This window comes from Anopheles gambiae, chromosome 3 (genome assembly GCF_943734735.2).
Source record: "Anopheles gambiae chromosome 3, idAnoGambNW_F1_1, whole genome shotgun sequence".
Classification (NCBI taxonomy): domain Eukaryota; kingdom Metazoa; phylum Arthropoda; class Insecta; order Diptera; family Culicidae; genus Anopheles; species Anopheles gambiae.
This window is the reverse complement of record NC_064602.1, coordinates 59,568,976-59,574,975: the sequence shown is the minus strand read 5'-3', so window position 1 is coordinate 59,574,975 and position 6,000 is coordinate 59,568,976.

Sequence of the window (6,000 nt, the reverse complement as noted above, 5' to 3'; positions counted from 1 at the left end):
GATTTAGTTGGCCAGTTCGGGAGGTTATTTAGATATGCTCAAGTACACTTTTTCATCGCTGGGTACGCTTGTTGTTGCCGTTGTTCGTTGCTTTCTGCTGCCGCTGTTGTACGAGACCTTCGAAGTTCGCTTTCAATTTAGTACGAAGCTGATACTGGAGGTTTTCCGCCAGCATACAACAACAATGTGCGTGTGTACCTTTTAGAAGAACTAGAGTGGCTCGATTTTTTGAATGTCACAGTAGAGGAAAATACAACACACTGGCATGAAGGACATTCTATCCACTGGTTGTTGTTGCTCTGCCCTGTGAGAGTAGGCTATTGATTAAGCGCACAAACAAAAAACGAAACAAAAAATGCATAACATCTCGAGCATTCCGCAGCGCAAAGTGAATCCTCTTGTGTGTTTTATAAAGGCGATACGGGTTTGGCTGAAGCTTTTAAAAAGATTAGTACCACGCTGCAGCATTCTGGGGTATGAATTATGGTTGGACGCCGTGAAGCTACCGCAGCTTTGTCTTGTTGTTGAGTAAATTTCCATTTAGCAAAGATTCCTAATGTTTTGGTTCGGGGGTATATGTAACAACAATGCTTCTAGAATGTATCGTACAGTTGATACAGAGGCACCAGAAATATAAACACATGAATGGTATACAGTTTATTTTAACCCAAAAATTTTTTTTAGTTGGTCTCCTTTTTCTTTCTCTTCTTAGTGTAAACGAGCTATGGATCATACATGCAACTTACAATGTTGTCCGAGTCAGTTTCCAATGTGAACAACATTATTCACCGCTTGCGAGATGTTTTTCGACAAATGTATGAGAGCTGTATAAAACCATCTCGTAAGCGGTGTATAACGCAGTTCGCAGTGAAAACTGACCCGGGAAACGAACCATATCCCGTCTTTCCAGGAGCCGTGGCCTCTATCATCGGTGCATGCGGCCAACGAACGGTCCAACGAAACCCTGTCAATAGTTTTTTGGTTGGTTCCCATATTGTTATAGTATATTTCCACTACTTTTTAGGGTTTTCCTAGAATTTTATTTTGTTCAATTATATTGATGTCCATTGAGACGATACCAATAAATTGTGAGAACGAACCAAAAATCTATGGGATACGATGAATAAATCGTGAGACGAACCCAAAAAATTATGAGAACCAACCTTATCGTAAGAAACCCTGTGCACTAGAACATAAGATCTTATTTTGGAATTTTAAGTAAATATAAACTACAAATATATACCAACCCGAACCCATGTTACGAATAAACTGCACGTCTGCATTATCGCGTCGTAACAATATACAATACACCAAAGGAAAAACTGATTTGCATGTAATCATTCGTACAGGCAGAACTAAACCACCGTGTAAGAAACAAAGCAAAATCTGCTGAATAATGATAAACAGTAAGCAGAAGGATGGGCCGACCATTGCTTGCTGCCCTCGAGACAGCAAATAGAATTTAAACGCGATCCAGCAAACGTCAGCGCTCAAAAAGAAATACACATTGCCGACATTGAATATGGCAATCACGTCACATTGGGTCAATTTTCTGCTATTAAACTACTGTCTCCGAACCGTGAAGATGGTTGGCTGGTCGGTAGGTCGGTTAGATAAGGTCCGAGGGGTCCCAATTCCTACATTCTGGACTTGTACGGTTTTCCCCACGCACGGTTGTGAAACGTGGCACGGGAAGAAAACAAAAACCAACCGAAGGGACAGACAGTAGCATAAATACGGCGAAGGAGCAAAACGAAAGCGGAAATAAAAGGATCGTGCTATTCTTTCGTGCCATTGGGCTACTGGGGGGCGGGTTTCTTCTTTATCTTGTTTTGCCGTTTCAATCTGACCATTATTTGCGACCGTGGCCACGCTGGTGCTGGATGATATAAAATAATTGAATCAATAGGACACGGCAATGGAATCTTCGATGAGCGGGATGGGAAAATATGAAAATGCCCACCAGAAGGCCAGATATGATCGGGCTCCAAATTAATGGATTAAATTAGGTTTGCATGCGAACCCTCGGGCGGCCGAGAAACGGAAGAAATATTTCGATGCTTCAGTTTCTTAAGTTTGCCGGTCTAATTTTAGGCCATTGTTTCAACTGTGCAATCACAACCTTTATTGATTACCCGGTGTTAAGAGCAGAAATGGAACAAATCTGCCAATAATGCTTGGTCTGTGGCATGAATTAATTTTCCAACGCTTCGTAGATCGACAATCTGATCAACAGTACAGGAAGGTATTTGAAACGCAATTACCCCTCAAAAAAGTATTGCGATTGGGAGGCAAATCAGTGATTGTTTTGATTAAAGCACAACCGAAATAAAGCCTTCTCTAGATTATGAAATACCCGGTTTCACAAAACACGCATTGTGTCAAATGAAATTGCCCCGTTGCACGCGCTATGTACATGGGCAACGAAATAAGCAAATGACATCAAAATTGCATGCGTTATCTCTGTCTCATTTTTCCCATTCGTCCTTCTAGTAGTACCAGCCCCGTACTGGGATGCAGGGAAAGTACTTAAATAAAAAATGTCATTACTCTTCCCGGGGGTGCTTTTTTTCGCGAACGAGTTCATCACCCGGTGGACGCGACGTGAGCGATAAAAAGTTCCCCTACCAGGCAGGCACGTTGAACGGACGCCGGCTCCCGGGCAGCTCCCGAGCTCGTCAGTCTCGCTTTGTCATACATGTCAAGTCAGGGTTCAGTCTGCTAGCCATCAAGCTACCCGATGGGCGTTCCTGCGGTCCATTTTGTGCTGCTCATTGACATCGTGTTTTATTAATACATCACCCCCAATAAACGTCAATATAATCCATTTGACGCTCGTGACGGGTGGTGAAGCATCAGTAATTAGTCAAACTTTTGGGTGTTTGATTTCTGCCATGAATAATGCATGAACGTTGGGTCAATCGCGCGGACCCGATGGACGGTGCTGGTCCCGTCCGTGGTTGCGTATGTCCAGGCGTATAAACTGAGCCTTCGAGGCCGGTCAATTTTCGGGGAAATGGTGATAATTATATCAATTTTCTCATCACATCTCATCTTGCGAGAGTGGTAATGATTTGGTTGAAAGCATTCCTGTTAGTTTGGTTGGTGTAGTTGGCAGGATAGGAAAAACACACCACACAAAAACACATCATACATATTACACAATGGAATCAGCTAGCTTTCGTAGGATAAAACATTATGTTGTGTAAAAAAGGTTTAACAAATAACCGGTTTTACATCTGATATTTTATTCTCACAATCCTTTCCGGCATATGGATTTAACCGAAGGGAAACCCAATTAAACCAGAATTCCCCAAAGACTTTTAAATTGGACTGTCATTTGAGAGGCATAGAAACATCGGCTAGCAGTGTTCGCTTTGGATAGCACTAACAAACTGGAGCTACTATAGAAGCCGGGAAAGTAATTTTCGTTACTTGACAGCGACTGGGGAAATGTCCGGGCCTGAAGCAAACATCGCGCTGAAATTTGCAAAATAGTAAAGTTTCTTCCGGTGTCTCCACCATCCCATCCACATTGGTTTGATGCCAGTACGGAACAACATTGCCCCATGCCGGTGCTGAAAATAAATGGTTATCATACATTTATAAATAGTTTAAAATTGAGTTTGCCAAGCTTTTAAAGCGCATAAGTAAATGGTGCAACTATAGGTATAGCACAGGCAAGTGAAGCGCATATCCTTTCCTTCCCGGGGGAGGCAAACAAAATGCTTTGGCAGACCGAATTTACGGTGGTGCGCCCCGTTCGAACGGCATGTGAGTTAGAAGGCATTAGAGAAGGTTAAGTGGCCATAAAAGTGTCCATTGTAGTAGGGTAATGGAACAGGAAAAGCCTACCATACCAGGAACAGGAAAAGCAAAGCGATACCAATGTACATACAATTGCGGTGACACTTTGGCCGTTACGCAGGGAGGATAAAGTTTTCGATAAAGCGAGACGACCAGCTTGGAGGAAGCAACTACTGACACCCGTTTGAGCGAAGGCTACGGTGATTCTCGCTTTAGAAGTCATTCGTTGTGTTGGTCTTCAGTTTTGGCGTTACTTGTTGCTTGCGGGTTTGAGCAGGCATTTCCGTCCAACCAGGCGGCTATGATTGTGCACGTCGAGGGAAAAGTGCATATGATAGTAGATATGACGAACGGAAGCTAGAAAGTTTTTACACTGTATAAAATTAAATTAATCCACCGAAGCGTTAAACGAAACTCAAAAGTTGCTCCACCGTAGCGTCTTTCAAGACAGAACGTTACCCATGTCTATTGTCCTGAAGCTATTGGCTATACTCGCCCGATACTCGCTGTAGATTGGAAGGGTTGACTACACTTCCAACACACATAAGTTTGGTAACTCATTACTCAAGCACTGTTAACTTTTATCGAAACATTAGCGAAGTGATAGAAAAGTTAGATCATAAATTACAACTGATACACCATCCTCACAAGGGAATCTCCAGTTTACTTTGTGATAGTAAGTCATGTGTAGTGAACAGCATGTAAGCACAGCAGATAATTTACCCTAAATTAAAAATAAATTTGGTTTGAAAATAATTTGTAACAATTTTTTTTTATTTAACACGATCACGTTAAGGCTATATTTAAAAACATATCCCTTGAAATATGTATCACATGAAATCGTCACCATCAGTTGAGCGTTTCGTACGATAATGTACGTTAATTTTAACGATCCCACATTCAATCGTTTTGAGCTGCTTACTGTTGTTTCGCATACCAACAAACCATATTCGTTCAACATACAACAGAAACAGAACAAGTAAACCATAAGCTTTTGTTTAACGTACACATTAGTATCCCCACTGTTCTTTTCCGGAAACTCCAGCGCAGCAGGTGTTTCAATCACTTTACATTACGACCAGGCTTCCAAGCGCCATCAGCAGAAAACGTCTCAATATGGAAGAGCAGCGATGTGTTTGCTTCTTCTGGTCGATACATGAAGATGGTGTGGCCCATTTCTCTTGCGTTTTATTACGTCAGTGTACGTCTCTCTGGGTCTAATACTAGTCGAGGCACTCGTACACGACGCGCTAAATAAACATGAATGTGTCACCGTTATTGATATTGATGGGCAAACTGTAATGTCTGCGGCGGCAGCTCGAAGCTATTCAGCCGGTGCGAAGATGGTGCAACGGTTTCGGAGCTTCGGAAGCTTTTACGGTGAACAAATCACATCAGTATTTCAGGCTCGGTCTCGTGGCCATTCACAACCGCCCGGTAGGAAGATATTCAATTTCGCATCCTACTATTCCATATAAAAGTGACAGATTGTCGTCCGGCTTTCGGAGGGGAATATTTTGCAAATGTTTCGGCAAACAAAAATGAACTGTTTGGGGCTTTATTTATGTATAAAAAGGTATTTATGTCGTTAATATTCATATTTCTATCGCGTTGAACTGGATGCCATTTGAATCGTTGGTGGTTCGAACCAATGTGATCTTCAAAGAGTGTTTCAAAAGAAATTGTCTTGAACTTTATTTCAATCAAACTCCAAGGAACGATTTTATGCAGCAGCAAAACAATTCATCGCTGCATTTATATTGAGCTCGATGAATCGACGATTCGTTAACGTTGCGCACGAGGGTACAATAGAATCTCAAATTACACCGTAAATCGATCAACGGGAAATATAGCCTCTCATTCCAGCGGAACAATAGGCCGTACAGTAATGTCTTACAGGTATTTTGCACCTTTTATCAACCACTGTGCAATCGGAAGGAGAATTCACCCATTGCACCGATATATGCTATGTTTTCATTTTGCAGTGTGCTTGTGTGCCTTTCGTTGCAAACCAGAGGTCATGAATTGATAATTTTGCAAAAATATTGTGATTCATGCTTTTCCATTTAAACCTTCATCGATAAGTGGAAGGGTTGGTCAGCAGATTCGGGCACAAATATCAAACGTTGACACCCGAGCAGCTGCTGAATCTGAAATTTCAATTACGAATTAAAAATGTCGCATTTGTGTAGA